General features: G+C 37.6%; 1 long non-coding RNA gene across 1 annotated transcript in view; it reads right to left on the reverse strand.

The window, feature by feature from the left end:
- LOC310898719 overlaps positions 1–9,648 on the reverse strand; it is a 51,799-nt gene extending 42,151 nt beyond the window's left edge. The window contains exon 1 of the long non-coding RNA XR_014583590.1: positions 9,512–9,648. This is a non-coding gene — a long non-coding RNA (uncharacterized lncRNA). The remainder of the gene's footprint in view (positions 1–9,511) is intronic.
- Between the last annotated feature and the right edge of the window lie 7,600 nt (positions 9,649–17,248).

A 17,248-nucleotide genomic window follows, 5' to 3' on the forward strand; every position in this document is an offset into this window, starting at 1 on the left:
CAGTCTGCCTCTTGGAATTATGTGACTATATCAGAATCCCAAAATTCTAGATGTCATGATAACGAATCCCATCTCCTCTCATCTTCGTTTCACCAAACACTTTTCAACTTAAATCTGTGGCCTGTAGGCAACTCATGCAGTAATATCCCCCTGTGTTTGTAAAAAACTCTGAAAAATTAGTGCTAAGAAAGGATCTTCCATTTTCATTATACAAACCACTAAATTCAGGATTCATTGGTTAAGTCCTGTTGCCTTTGGCAGGCTCTTCAGTGATGGATAAATGTACTCCGGTACCCAAAGAACTGAGTGGTTCTTCATGCTGCTGCTGTACTCTTTAGAAGACCACTTACAAATGTGCTTATATATTGTAGGCAGTATTGCATCTGATTTTTCTTCCTCTGACCTTCTAGAGAACCACTTCTGGAGGTACACAATTTCCAAGTGGAATTGCACTGTTGTCCATCAGCAGCATATACACAGTTTTCAGTCATGAAGTCACCTGCGCTATTCTTCAACAAACTGGCATACAGGCCTTGAGGCAAGCATACTGATGCAACAAGTTCTGCAATTTAACAAGTGGGTGGAAAACTAACTCCCTTTCTGTGTGTTGAACCTGATAGTTCTCCTCATGCTGGCTCATGCTTATACAGCTTGGAATATTGCTGTCAGAAGTGCTCAGTAAAACAGAGCAAAATAATTAGTAGAAAGTTACTGTGTTACTGAGTATAGAGGCAGAGGACTGGGATCTACACTGCTGCAATCATGGTGGAAAACTTGAGAAAGGGCCAAGTACAGAAAACAGGAGCAGTTACAGTGCATCTGATGGTTGAGAACTGTTTTTGATTCTGTTGCTTAAGTTATCTGACTGATGGCCAGATGACAATCTTCTAATTAAAATGTCCTCTGACAACCAGTTTTGGCATTTCATACTAATGAAGCTTATTAGATATTCTTATGGTAGAGTTATCACAGTGTGCATAGATAATGAGTCCCAAACTTTCTTCATGTATCATTCCATGGTTCCAGAGAGAATTAGTAGATGTCAGCTCAACACTGACCCTGCCAATTGCTGCAGAAGATCCTTCCTTGGGGTATAAAATCTATAGGTAAGGAAACCAGTGGATTCTGGACATGTATTTGGCTAGACACAGTCCCAGAATTTGGAGATTTTCTACTGTGTGGATTCCAGTCACAAGAGCAGAATTTGCTCTAGCCTATGAACAAATTAAAGAAATACAAAGATTTCTATAACTTTCATGTCTGATTCATACTACTGAAAGTTTGACCACTCTTGAATTTTACCACCTCGTGGTTCTCCAATTTCTTTGCGATGTTTGAATTGGAATGCTACTCCTTTAACAGACAGTGGGCTTTTGACAAGAACAGTCATTCTCTAAGAAACATTTCCATTGGTTTTCAAATCTATACAAATCAGATTGAAAAGTCTTTTAAGCTTCTTAAGATCTATAAATAAATTCCTTTTCTGTGTTGGAACAACCACAAAACGATGTTAATTTAAAAATGGCAATGGCAAAGATTGCGGTAGTGATCACTGTATATTGAGTTGTATTGCTTATGCATTTGTTCATATCAGTAATGATCATATATGAAAAGAGAAAAGAAACTATCCAATTTAATGATTCTGCAAGAAAATAATCTTTAAGTAGAACAAGACCAAAATAAGCACAAGAGGCTTCTTTGTGTGTGTGTTTACAAAAATAACTTTTAACTAGAATTTCTTCTAGTTCACAAATATCTGCTGAACAAGATATGAAATGAAAAATTATAAATGCTGTAAATTGGACATTCTGAATGCAACTAATTTACTGAGACCATTAGTGAGACATGACTTGGATAAAGTATTATTGCATTGCTCTATCATAAATACAGTTGATTTAAAACTATTTTTCTCCAGGACTGGATCTAAGTGTAAATTAGATTACTTGTCCTCTACTACAATTGTTTTTGTTAACAATAATAAATATTTATATAAGAAATAGAAATGTAACATGTAGATGTATAATGCTTTTCTTAGTCATTTCAAATCTATCAGTGAATTCAGAAGCTAGTTAATGTAAGATCCATATGATTGTTTTTATTGACTTCACCTGAAGCATTTTCTACACACATATACATATAAAACTACTCTTTAACTGTCTTCTGATTGAATTCTTATGGACAAGGAGAAGAATGCAACCCTGGATGCCTCGCTTTCATTGTTGCATTAAATCAAACCAGTACTGTCTCTACATTTCTAATACTTGCGCTATGATGTACCAGCACAGAATATGAAATCTGGAGCTCACAGTAAGTGGGCTGTTTAGCAGCAGCAAAACAAGAAGGGTTAGAAAGTCAGAGACACAGATGACTTGAAGCATTCTGTCTTAAACCTATACGACTTTTTAAATTTATATAGAATATATTTTCTTTAGTTTTTAAGTGGTGAAAGCAATAGAAAAATGCTTCTCTCTTGCTAAAATGCATTTGCATTCCATTACTACTTCTCTGACTGATGCAATTCCAGACTTTCCTGTTCCACTGCTGAAATTACTAGGTAGTTCTTCACTCTTTTTTGTAGCAATTCTTTGAAACTCAATTTTAAGAGCCTAAATAGACTATGAAGTTGACTGAAAAAAAATACTATCAACTTTTGAAATTTGCTGGCCTAAAATATATGCCTATGCACAAAATAGATTTTTATCTTTCAGACTTTTTTTTTTTTTTGCTAAAAGCCCCAGATACATTTTTTTTTCTATTAGGATTTGCTTTTTACTTCAGTTTGTCTTTCCCTCAGACAATATTTTCTCTAAGCAGTGGTATGCTTATTCTCCTATTAGATATTCTCCTATAAGACAATACAAAATTATTCTTTTTTGTCTAAGACAGATCTCTGCTACCCCCAAGATTAATATTGCTCATATAGTGGGCTTTTTAGTAGATGATAAAATAGCCAAGAAACTATTTGATTATTTTTTTTTTTAATTTGTCTGACTTTTAATTTTGGATGAAGGAGTGAATTCTCATTTTTCATCAGTTCCATTTGTCATAAAGTATTTATAATTGTTGGCGGATTTATAACCAGGTGGAGAAATAGTTGCAGGATTGGAGACTTAAGCTTTTTTACTGTAAGTAGTGTTTCTGAGTTCAGTCAGTAATAAATGATGTATGAATTTCAGTGTCTAAGCAGAATTCGGAGATAGGGTTACGGCTATGTGAACAAGTTGCAGCATGGTGAACTAGAATGGAGAATAATAATGCATATTCATTTCCTTGAAATATTTTTTCACGGCTAAAAATGAAAGTTTGCCATGGCTGTCATTGGGATATAAACTGTAATTTAGCATGGGCCAGAAACCTGAAATTGTTAATGTTGACCTGACAATACATGCTGAAGAACCAACCTTAGGTTTCACTATTGAAAATGCATGACATTGAATAACACTCATGACAGTACCACTTAAAGTATTACAAAGGCATTCAAAGAATTTTTTTGATACAAAGAAAAAAAAAAGTATTATCAGTAAGATGTATATGTATAAGTATATGAGAGGACTTTTACATAGAAAAGGTTTCTAAAGGTACAACCCAAGTAATGAAAAGATCATTTTTTGGGCTCTTTTAAAGAGCTAAAGAAAAGAATTCTACACTTCCAGAAATATTCTTCCAAACTCAAAAACTGGCCAAAACCTACATGTTGAACAAAGTTTCCTCTTATAGTGAAACAAAGATTTCTGACACAGACACTATGTGAACAAAAGGTTGTGTAATCTCTGCTAGTTTCTCATGGGAAAAGAGTTTCAACAGTGATTCTACTCAAGCTGTTTTTTGAAGAAACTTTAGCTTTAAGAGGAAAAAAAAAAGAAGGAAAAATGAAAAGAGAAAAGACAGAAAGGAAACTGAAAGAAATAAAAAAAAAGAAAAAAAATCCTACAGATTTTTTTAGAAAGAAAGAGTCACATTATTCATATCTAATACAGCTAGAATATAGATGACAGTAAGAAAGGTAGGTAGGCATTCCAAAATTTGTCTACTTGATAAAACTGTTAACACATACCAACAAAAACCTGGCTCTCTAGACAAGATGTTACCGTATATATGAGCACCACATAGCAATGCTGCACCAGTTCACAGGTTCAGATAGTCTAATATTCTGTCCCTGATATGACCAAAAGTGGATGTTCAGAGAAGGGAATATAGAAAGAAATACGTTTTATAGGACACACCACTAGGGTTCTTCTATAGCTGCCAATTGTTTGAGGTTCAGGAAATACCCGAGATTCAAGCATACCTTGAATTCAGAAAATCTCATTTGCTCCCTTCTTTATGGACATTTCTAGTCTGTGTAAATGTGTAGAATTTATATGAGGTGCTCCCAAGAATTTTCTTGCAACAGGTACGTAAGCATTGTTCTCACATGTTCCCACAGTGAGATAATGGACAAGATAATCCCACTAAAAGGTAGTTCCAGCCACCAAAAAAAACTCACAGTGCTTTTGTATTAATGTTATTTTATTAATCATCCTCATCACTTGAAAATGTGAAGGATTTGCATTGTAATAATTGTAAGACTGTAAACAAGCATTTAGATGAATGTAAAAAAAAAAATACAAAAGCTTACATTTATTTTTCTTAATGGTATTTTCGATTCAACCCAAAGTTCCATTCTTCAATATCAGAAGAAATATCAAAGGTTTAAGAATATTCAGGGTCCCTTGTACTTTCATAGTAAGCAATCAAAGTTTTGCTTGCACCCTGGACACTTACAAGTTTTTTTTTTTTTTGTCCTATCATTTCTATTATGCACTGTGACATGCACTTACTAGTCTTTAAGCAAAACTGAAGCAAAAGACTTGCCTTCAATCTGTAACACCAAGTCTGTAACACTGAATTTGTCTTTATGAGTAAAAAAAAAAACGTTGCTATTCTTTTCAATTTTCTGAGTAACAGAATCTCTTGCATCTTCTAATTATTCTATAGTCCTTAATCTTTAAAACACAGAACATATCTATTAACCAATTTTATTTCCATTATTCTTGGTTTCTCTTCTCATTTTAAATATTCTGTTTATAGAAGGAGCTTACAGATCCAACAAAATCCTTCCCGAGCATTTTTTCCCACACTTATTAGGAATGAAACCCCATAGATAGCATTTGTAATTCTGAATAAATTTAATCCCTGCCTTATCTGTGTTCTGTCTTTAATTCAAGTGCTGCTGGCCTCATCAATTTTTTGGTTTCTCATATTTAGCCTTTCCAAAATGCTAGGGTTTTGTTACTGATCAGTATTTTATTATTCCTGCAATTTAGCAGGATCTGAATTTGTTCATGACTACATGTTCCAAAACTATCTTCTACTACCTGCACTTTTGCCATATTCTCTCTACTTGATAAAAGAGCTGCTTCTGTTTTACAGGTTGTTAACTTTTTTTAGATGAACCATGTCCATCATGTCTTGGGACATCTGGTGCATGCCAGGAACATTATTTCTAATTCTTGTCTAGTAAAGAAAATGTGCACTAAATTTGCAAAGTATGTGATAAATGGCAATTTAACTAGTTTATCAACATAGATTTTTCAATATACTTTCAGATTAATTCATCTGATTTAAAATAGTTTTGCAGTAAATTGCCAGGGTGTGGGTGGATGACACACTTATCTGATACTTCAAGTAGTCACGCTGTACAGGAACCAGACATGATTCTTTCCAGTAGCTAACTTGGCACCTGACATCGCAAATTGCTCTATGAAGAGTACATTCTCCATATCAATTTATTTGTAGTATCAGACCTCAACTTTTTTTAAGTTCCAAGAAAGCTAAGTGATAACTCATTCTCAATTACATTGCGCTGCCAGTATAAAAAATCCACAGCATGTACATAAATGTCTTGCTGACTGCAATCTCTCTCTTTGATTTTTCAAAGAAAGACTGTAGGCACCTACCATCAGGCAAAGATTTTAAGCTCTCAATACACAATGTGAGGCACACAAATGTGAGAAATCTGAGTGTGTGATAATTCTAAGCAAGGCACATAAGTGATAATTCTGAATAATGCACCTAAATGCTTCAGAGGGCAGAATTTAAGACTCATTTATTGACTAGTTTCGACAGCTCCCCACTATAGAATACTGACTTGCATCCCTAGGAATAATAAATGCTTTATTGAAAGATACCATACATTCCTGAAAAGCTGAACCATTGGGGAGAGTTGAGGCATAAGGCAAAGAAACCGACTCAATTTTAGTGCAATGTTGCAAAGTAAAGGAGCTGCTGAGGCCCAGAAATGTATAAAAGAGATTGAATATGAATGGAGTAATTTTACCTCTTTATACAAAGCTGGAAGAACAGTATTAGGATAGTCATCTGAACAAATACTAGAAAGAAAACTACTGGCTGGATATTAATTTTACAGAATAGAGCTTTAGAACCTACTGTGAATTTTAAGCTAAGATTCAGTGAATTGCTGTGCTGTTGCAAAAATCAAATATGTTACTGTAAAGGATAACAGGAATGTGAAGTAATCCTTATGCTCTGTTCAGCATTAGGAAGGTCTTATCTGGAGTATTGTGCCCCATTTTTGTTAGGAGATTTAGTTTCTGGTGGTAAGGATAGTTAAGCATTTCCTAGAGAGGTTACAGACTCTCCAGTGGTGGAAGCCTTTTAAGAACAGGTTAGATAAACCTGGATCAAAAATGGGTATAGCTGATCTTGCCCTGGAGCAGTGGATGAACTGGATAACTTTGCTTAGTATCTGTCCAGACCTATTTTGTATGAATGCTATGAATTTTACAATTATGTGAACAAAACATACAGCTCTGGTAGGATATTGAATTATAGCAGAAAGTACAGAAAACCTGAAAAATTGATGTTACAAAAAGTCATATTTTAGTAAGACATTTAAAAGAACTTATGCTACTTTCCCAAAGTTGAAAAATAATTGCATTGAAGATGAAAAATACTCATGGAGAGAATGCTAATTCTGGTACCATCTCTAGGTAGGTAGAGAAATGTAATCAGTAAATAAGTAATAATAAAAAAATAACACTGACTAGGACCTAGACAGGTTTACACTGGAAATAATGTCAAGTTGTTAATGAGATGTCAGCCAATGAAGCAAACCCAAACCAGAATTTGAGGCAGAGACCTTTCTGAAAGATGTGGTATGGGGAAGTTTTACTTCAACAAAGATACAATGTGTAAGTACAGGGGATACGTACATTTTGGTATGCTGGATTTCTGATTTGATTATCCAGTGGTGCCTTCTAACTTTACATGCTAACCAACCTATAAAATACTTTTCATTCTCTGAAACTTCTTGATATATTAAAAGTTTTGTTCTCAGCTTTCTGAAGAGCCTTTTAGAACTACAGCAATATAAACAACTTCAATTGCTAGGTTTCTTTTAGAAAAACAACAACAACAACAACGACAACAACAAGTATTACAATCCTTTAGCCAGAAATATAGTACAGTCTGATAGGTTCTATTTTGTAATGATGGAATATCTCAATCCTAATTCACAGAGCATTAAAGAACTGTTTGTAGGGTAAATAACAAATCTTCCTGTTTGGAGGAAAAAAAGAAGAAAAAAAAAAAAAGTCCCTATGCTTGCAAGGTAAAGAAGGACTGCAACCTGCCTGGAAATTGCCAATATTTAACAGGTTCTATTTGGACTTTCATTTTTTGTCTCAGCATGGTCCCCATTACAGGGAAGATGAAATTGGGCCCAGAGGGAAAAAATAAATAAGCAGATCCCCTATAATTGGCATTGGTTTCACTGGCATTGCAAGTTTTCAGCTTTTTTCAGGATCAGGTCCCGTACATTTTATGTTCATCTTCCTGGCTATATTTCTGTAAGTCTAATTAGTCTTTAAGTTGGAAATGACAGCAGGGGAACTATTCTTTCTAAAAAAAAGAAAAAAAAAATGAAAATAGAAAACAATCTTGCATCTGTCTTGCTTTCCAAACTAGCAGAGCTCTGTGCTTAACAGGAATAAAAATAAATGATGAATTTCATGCCTTAAAAAAAAAAAAAAAAAAAAAAGTTGGAGTTCCAGTGCATCACAAATTAGATGTCTTCACTTGCCTAGAAGATACCAGAATTTCTGAGCAATAGAAATTCCAGTGGGATGGGATAGCTAATTCCTATGCTATATTTTCCAGTGCTATTGTCATACACTATATTCATATGCAATTTTCTCGCCTTTGCATTTTAGGTATAGTTCGCATTTTATGGGCACACTGAAGGCACATTTTCTCAGATGTTCTGCTGTTCTACAGTAAGAAGAGAAATGATTTTTAAAGTAACTTTGACACAAAAACCTCAGGAATATATTCATAAAGTCAATATTTCCATAGACTTTCTGACCTTCAAAAATTTTGTGAAGACTGTAGATTAAGAATTCAGTGAACACTTGTGGAAAGAATGTAATTGCCGTTCCAACCTTGTTAGGTAATACGAGAAAAGTAGAAACAATCAACAGGGAAGGAACAGTCTTTATGAACTGAAAGAAAACAGATACATACATGCAACACTGAACAGAGGATAGATGGTTTGAATGTGTATGAAACATAATGACACATGCTTCCATTCCACCATTCCATGCAGGAAACAACAAACAAACAAACAAACAAACAAACAAAAAAGAACCAACCAACCAACCAACCAACCAACCAACCAAAATAAATAAATAAATAAATAAATAAATAAATAAATAAATAAATAAAAAGACTAGATCTCAAAGGAATAATACGTAGATATTTCTTGCCTTTGCAGTTTTTGACAAATAAAGGTCAGTATCTACCTGTTCAAAGAAACACATTACTAACTTCACTGATTAACAAGTTTAGGTCTAAACCCTGAATACTCTGCACAGAGTAGGTGTGTTATTTTTGATTCCAGTGATATTTTCAGTTTCTATAGCTCTGTAGAAAACATCACTCCATAAATTTGCCATCATAGATCTTCTGCACTGGCGCTCCTTAAAAAGCATGTCAAACTGAAGCGTGATGGAATTCCATACACATATTTGACTCAGAAGACTTTCTCCATTAACAGGAATCAATCACTGCTACCTGCTGCTAATTTAGAAGCAACATAACCACTATAAACCCATAATAAATATTTTAAATTTTGTGTGCTTTCTTCATGCAAGAAAAGGATCCAAGATTGCTCTTAATGTTTCAGAATATAAGATGTAATGTCATATACTGACCCTGGAACTATTTGTTTTACAATTTGCAGTAGCATGCTGGTTTGCTTTTTCCGATACATATGAGACAACTGCTTATATGAATAGGAAGTGTTAACAAATACATAAATTCAGGGTTTCATGTTCATTAACATTAAATACATTAACAGACAGTTACAGAAACTATTTTAGGGAAGTTAAAAAATAACAATGTATAGTCTATTTGCTTCACTCACTGGAGGAATATGTGCATGGTAGCCAAAACATAGCCAGTAATATCTCCTTATAAAAATGTGTTAAGCAGCGTGCAAATACTAGCTTACCTTGAACATGCATGCAGCCTGTGTAACCAGGGGCAGCGTGCAAGTATTGTGTAAGGCTGCAGTGGCACAGCCACTTAGCGCAGCTTTGCACAAGCAGGGCAGCAGTGAGATGGCCAACAGACAGCGATGGGCGCACCGCAGGCGGGAGGCGTTTAGGGGGCCCGGGCCACCAGGCAGAGGGCACCTCCAATACACAGGAAGGAGATTGGCAAGACAAAAGAGCTGGAGACAAGGAGCACCGGGGGCAGGGCAGGGCAGGGGGCCCAGAGCCTAAAAGCAGCAGGCCTGAGGCAGGAAAAGCAGAGAAAGAAGCTCCCAGTCCACCAGCCTGGGCTCCCTGCTTGCCTATCCGCAGCCCTGCAGTCTCCTCCAGGCTCCAACCCCCCTTCGGTACCGAGACACTGGGGACCATAAGGTCGGTGTTTGTGGTGATGGTGCTTAATGCTGTGTGAGACCTGATCACTGGCAGTAAGTGTGCTCGGCGTGGATGAATTCAGTAAGGCTTGGTTTTAATGTTTAAAAGTGGCCTCATTTGTCAGTCTCCTCAACATGCCAATCTCATAAATCTCTATTTCTTTAACTGATATATATCTACGTAGTTATATTCATTTGCAACAACTTTTTATGTGTTCAAACATTTATATGGTTTGTAGACAGCTGTATCTGTTTGTCTTGCTCCTAATGTACTTCACACCATTAGAAAAATGCTATGCATTTCCTCCTAACAGGGAACTGATGTACTATGGTCCCATGCCTGGTTCCCTGTGTGAACTGCACTGTGTGTAAGACAGATAGAAGAATGGCTGCAAAAAAGCTTTGACAAGTGTGGCACGAGATGTGGAAGATTCGTAATGTTTTAAGGATGTGTGAACAGAGCTCCAAGTGATGGTGTTGCAGATTTTGCGATGTTTTTCATAAGTGCTGCATATGTTTATTTGAGTGTACTCTGTCAGTGATAATCAGCTCTCTTTTCTATTTATAGTTTTTCCATCAGAGTTAAGAGATCTCTTTGGAAAGCTCTTGTGTGTAGATTGCCGTATCCTACGATCTTTCTGTTATGGCCTAAATATTGTCCATTTTAAAGAGAAAACCTGCAACACAGGGCCTTGAATGTCCAGCTGGACTAATGATGAACAACAATGCTATTTTCATAGCTTGGGTAGCCCTTCATTGCTTTACCTGAGGGGGAGGGTGTGTGTGGGTATTTGTCATCGAGGCTTGGATTTCACTTGTACTGAGGTAAAATCTTGTAGTGAAGTGTTAAAGAAAGATTTGTCTAGGAAGTAGCTGAACATGACGGGGGAGCGCAGGGCCTGAGGAGCCTGACTAGGCTTAGAAACAGGATTCTTCTTTCTAGCCGTAGAGACTCATCTATCACCAATCCTCATCATACCCTCGAGTATTAAGTGCTTCATGAAGGAAGTAACCTTGGCTTTCACATAAGACTGCCTCATAGAGATTTTCCTGCTAGTTGGCAGAATGCTGCAGGCAGATGAAAAGCAGTCCTGTGCAGTGTGCCCAGGAGGAACTGAGGAGTTCAGGCCCATGGCAGAGCTCATCCCCCCACGCCCTGGGGAGCTGGAGCTAGAGATGAGGCACCTCAGTGGGCGCTTCGGCAGCTAGAAGAGTTGTGCTAGGCTGGGACATCAAGATTAGCTTGACTCACAGCTTGAGTCAAGCTTATTTTTTCAAAGTTTCAAATCTGCTTTCCCAAAGTGTCTGAGGAGAGGGAGAATTGGAGAGGGGATGCAGCAACATACTGCAAAAAGGAGAAAAATTTCTAGAGATATCGTGGACTCAGAGCTCATGTTGGATGTATAATTAGCACTCCTAAGTTTCTGAAAGGCCTGTCATGGTCATATGTTTTCTGTCTGGGACACAGAACAGTTTCTTCAAAGAGGCAATCTCTGCAAAATTGAAAATGTGACTGACTGAAGTGTTAAGGAGCTGAGCAGTTTGAAAAATTATTCCTAGGTCTATTAGTAGGAAGGGGGATTTGGCACCTCCTGTTTTCCCGTCATAGCCACCCCATGGCATTTAATATGAACATCTGAAGAATACCAGCCATGTTTCCAGATGTAGGAACCCAAGTCTAGCTGAAACCTGAGGTGGACGCAGCTTCTCCCAGTGGCACCGCAAACCCCCTCCTGAGGCGGCAGGTACTGCACCCTGGTTACCCTCACCCAGCCACCCCAGGTCTCCTACACCTGGAGAGGGAACCCAGGACTGTCCCTTCAGTCACACCTGGCACTAACCTGTGGGGCCTGGGACCCTGCATCTCACACAAGGGAGAGACACTGAGCCCAGGCCACGGCCCCATACACCCTCACTAGGCTGTGTCCCATGTGCCTTAGCAGGGACATGTCCCACGCACCCCATCTTGGTCTCCTTTTCCCAGATCAGACCTGAAGTCTGGGAGTCCTGGCTCTCATGTAAGTGTCGACACAGGACCCAGCAAGTACTCGAGTCACAGGCCTTCGTGTCAAAAACTCTCCTGCAGTACAAATTTCATGACAGTTTTGGAAGACAATTCAGCAAGGTATTTGCATACTAGATTATATTGATCTCTGTTTGTTTTTAAGCAAATTTTAATGCTATGATACCTAAAATGTGCTAGAAGTCAAACTGTTACGAGGAAATATTGCGTATGTCAAGTTATACCATCTAGAAAAGTAGAATAAATTAATGGTTAGGTCAGATTAAAAGTTTCTCCTTATTGAGGTAGAAATGATTTTGGAACTTTCAAACTTTTCTGTTTCTGTTCTGCCAGTCTATCTGTACATGCTTCTCCACTGCAGGACTTGCGTGCATCGGCCTTATGTTAGCTCTTGCAGTAGTTTACTAAGTGTACCTTCCTTTTAAAGATTGAGACAGCATAACATGCTGTATTTTTAAACACAGCTTGCAGCTGGTAATAGAGGAGTCTATAGCTAGTACATGTGACAGTGTTTGCTGACAGTTTTTATATGTCTTCCGAAGTTCAGCTCATAAAAACTACCACGCTAGCTGAGACTGAAGATCCACTGTCTCAGTTTCTCTGACAGTTTGGTATTAATAGATTTCCAGCTGTCACAGGTGGAAGAGCACTCAGCTTTTTGCAAATGCAAATTCTAAATAACAGCAAGAGAAGAATATATGTTTTTAACATTATTACTCTTAGAGATTTCATTTAAAGTTATATTTGTGTAGTATGAATTATGTAAATAACATTACAACTTCTAGGGATCGTGAAAGAAGTGTTCTAATACTGTAAAGCTGGATTAATGAGATGATAAAAAAGATGTTATTTGTATTTAGTTTATGCATCGTCCTTTTCTATCAAAATGTATTTAAATTCCATTTTAAAGCTTTTGTTTGAAATAATCAGGCTAAATTTTAATTCTATAAATTAAAAATATGTTTGTGGAATTCCATCGAGAATTGCTTTTAGAAATGCACTAAATATTAGATGAGTTGTAAAGTCTGTGTATGTCATTCAGATTTTGTATGAAAATTCATGTGGTGTAACTTTTAAATAGTGCTTCATAAATTGTAGACGTGAATTAACACATACTTTATGTTTGGATTACATCCAAAGAAGCCAAAAATTGTAGATAGCATTTTTTTCATTGAAAGCTTATGATCACTGTTTCAGAGCATGTGGTGCTTATTGTATGGAGGAATTCTTGTTTGTTTCTAATTTTTTAATCTTGTGGAAGGTGACAGTAAGGTCTCATATAATTGTTTTTATTATAATTCTTCTTTTTTTTGTGTGTGTGAAAAAATCAGATAACATTTCTTGATGTGCATATGTTTTGTTGCCCTGGCCAGTTCCTCAGTACTCGTTCCTGCTGTTGCTGACTGAAGATACAAGAGTAGGTTTGATTGTCTTTCACCTGGTATTAAATACAAAAGATCAGCCATTTTTGCGCAGATTGGGTGTGATGAAGAAAAGACTGCCTACCAGACACACAGACTGAGTGCTAGAACTAGATGCCATTGCAGGGGAGATAGATTATGATTTAATATAACATAATAATGAAGAACAGAGGCAGGATTGAAATGTGGGAGGAGACTGACATAAACTGGAAATCTTGCGGATCAGTAAGACACGGTCATTAATTTATGAGAAAAGTAGGGTCCACATGAATGAAGTAATTAGTCAAGCTTTGTTGGCATGGCAAAATGTCAAGATACTCAGTGCCATCAGGTATTTCAGACCTTGCATTCTCCTTTTGTCTCAGCTTGGGTGAATTTGTAGCTGCCACAGCTTAAGCTAAGTGATGGTTATTTGGCCAACTTTGAATGGGTCGAGCTTGCTGATCACCTAGACATGGCTGATAGATCTGTAGTAGCCTAAACACTGAAGACAGGGGAGATCATGGCAGAGTCAAGACAGCCATCCTGCAAGAGGAAAGTGTCAGCCTGGGGAAGCAATGCCAGCTGTTCAGACAATTATGCTGCCTGTAGGCTGGGGGCCTTATAGCAACTATAAGGAGTTATAACCTGAAGTCAGAGACATGCAAAGGAGCAGATCATGAACATGCATATTTTCTAACAGTTCCTGCATATCTTCCTAGAAGAGCTGGGTTTGGGAATGTGGTCTAGGTAGCTGCATACAGACAACTGTTGTGGCTTAAGGTTCCCATCCAGGACCAGCCAGAAGCCCAAGGTGAGAGTATTTATCCCTAAAGCAGGAGGAGGACGATGGAAATGTCAGGCTTTTGCGACTCCTTCTTGCCATGATAATGATTTGTATATAGTAGGCCTTTAAAGTTTTGCCATCTTAGTTTTTCCCAAAGTGCAATCATCTGTAGTTTTTCATGTGGACAGCTCAGAGCTTTAGGGACTGAAAATTCAATGAGCTATGAAAGTAGCAGGATCCCATGAGATCCTGATGACCGTTATACAAAGTGAAGTAGGACAGCTTAATACCTACAGGAGGACTTCTTTCATCTTACTTGCCAGATGGAACTGGAGTCCTGAGCATGGCATGAATTATGCGGAAACATGGAAAAAGCCCTATGCAATAAAGAGAAAGGTTTAGGGCTCTGGCATACCAGTTGTCACAAAGAAGCAAGCTAGGTAACTTGAATTTACCTAGTGCACTTTGATGAAAACTTAAATATAAGATGAGCTGTTCTACTTCTTTCATTGAAGAACCAGAAGTTGAAGGAAAAATAGAAATGAAACTCCTTTTCCTAAAATTTCTAAAATATATAACTAACCCCTCATTTGTGCATTTATTTCTGTCATATTTTGCACTTTGTGAATATTCATGCATTTAAACTCAATTACATTCTAAAAGTAAAAGGATTGTCATCTCCCTTGTACAAGCAGAAGTTGGAAGCACAAAAAGTAAAAGGGCATTTTAAAAAGTAACTTTACTGGGACTTAGAAGTATTTGGAAATAAAATCCCAAAGTGATTCACCTAAGAGTGCACATGTGAGGAAGTGACAGAGATGGGAAGATCTGGATTAGAAATCTTTACTTGGATTCTCTACAACTACTCAGCATTACTCACAGTAGGTTGAGAAGCTAGCACCAGAATCTTACATGCACTGTATTTTGAAAATGAATTCAAATTTGACTCAGCAGACTGAGAGAAGACATATATTCCAGTGTGGATTCAGTTGAAGAAATGCTGCTTAGGATAAAGCAGCGTGTATTCCTTGTTTGGGAATGAAACAGTGTTCTTTCTGCCTGATCTGACTTTTCCTTGTGATTTCAGGCCTTATCTTTACAGTGATGTGTTTGATTTATTTCCACATTACAGAGCGTTTGAAGGTTGAAGAGTGACTTGTATGAAGATGGCAGATGCTGTGAAATTATGGGAGTCTTCCAGCTCTCAGCTTAACAGGCCACAGCCTGAACAACCATCCCAGAATGGGGCAGCAGAAAGCAAAGAATCAGAACTCAAATGCAATCTGCTCTCTGTTGTTAAAGAAGACCATCAGGTCCTTCCAGAGCTGGGTAATGGATTTCTACTCCATTTGTAGTACTGAACACAATGAAAGTCGAGGTCTTAGTTGTTGGATTCAGTTCAGATTTTGATATATGTGAGCAGATATTCTATGATTCTATATTTAAATTGCTACTTAAGGAGAAATAGTTAAGCCAATGGTCAGTTAGTTTTTGCCTCTCCAGAAACTGTCCTGTCTCCTGGTCCTCCTACCCATGTTCCTTTCCACACAAAATAGGTCTGCTCCCCAGAACCGTTTCGTTCTCTGCAACTGTGAGTTAAATTCTGAAATCTGAAGATAAAAGGTTCACTTTTGCCACTGAGGTGGCAAAACTTATTTTTTGATTAGACTTCATTGTTTATTATCATGTTTTTTAATACTTTTTTTTTTTTTTTGATCTGCAGTTGTTGATAGATTTGGGGAAGAAGTGGTGAGTCATGAACAGGAAGGGCTTACACATGCACAAGAGCACAAGGTGTCATCAGGAGGTCAAAGAAAAAACATCTGCCAAAGTGATGACGTAGCTTGTCAGAAGGGTGAAAAGGCTCAAAATGCCAGTTTGAAAATAGCCTTTGAGGACAAACAGACAGGCGTGTCCAAGAAGAGATGCTGTAACGTGAAAGAATTCCAGGACATTGTGGTCTCAGGGAGAACTTCACCAGGGCAGAGTCCTTATCAGTGTACTGTGTGCAGGAAAAGTTTCAACTCTAGCTCAAACCTTCTCCAGCACCAGCATAGCCATACAGCAGAGAAGCCTTACAAGTGCACACAGTGCTGGAAGAGCTTCAGCCGCAACTCAACTCTGACTCGGCACCAGGAGGTGCACCGGAGGGAACGCATCTTTGAGTGTTCAGAGTGTGGTGACCATTTTACACGCAGCTCTAGCCTCACCCTCCATCAGAAGACTCATAGGGGGGAGAAGCTCCACCTGCGCACACAATGTGGTCAGCATTTCCACAGTACTTCTGAGCTGGTGGCTCACCAGGGCTTACACTCATGACTTGTGGTCCACACATGAATGTGGTTCTTTGGGCCTCGAGGTGTAAACTGGAACCACAGGAATAAGGATGAAACAATCCCTCTGTAGAACCCACCTCCCTCATTTTTTTTTTCTTCATTTGGTGTAACTTAAAGGTATGTGCAGGTGGTGTCTAAGATTGGCAAAGCAAAGAAAGTGGTAGTCCCTAATGTAAAGAGCCTGGTTGAAAGATCAACTAATTACTAGGAGAGTCCAGTGGCTGAAGAATGCCTTCTTCTAACACATAAGCTTCTGTTGAGATGGAAATATGAGTTTGAATTTATTTAAAAGACAGTATTGGAGAGAGGAATAGGATAGATTCCTAGGCAAGATGTGAACTAGGTACTTTAATGATACAATTTTTGTTCCAAGTTCAGCTACAGGATGACCTTGTGCTAATTACTTTGTCTGTCTATGTCTTTATGACTCATAGTTTAAAAAAGGAATTAGTCTTCTTTAACTTAACTTTCTCAATGTAGATCATGGACTAGTGTGTGCCCAGATCCTACAGTCATTGGAGACAGATGTGTTTAGTAGTATAAAGAGCAACATGTTCTGAAAAGTAGATGTCTCTTTCCTTTGCTTTTAAAAAGAAGATTTTCTAAAACTTTGGGCTTTAGAAGTTCTTTCATCTTTTAATGGAATTTGGGTTGCTAACTTGCAAAGGCACTTCTGATATTAGCCTTTTGTAATTATCCAAGGTTTCTGAAGGGATCATTGCTAGATCAAACATCAAAATGAACCATTCTTTCCTGCCCAGTGCTTATAGATATCTG

This window comes from Anser anser, assembly GCF_964211835.1.
Source record: "Anser anser genome assembly, chromosome: 4".
Classification (NCBI taxonomy): domain Eukaryota; kingdom Metazoa; phylum Chordata; class Aves; order Anseriformes; family Anatidae; genus Anser; species Anser anser.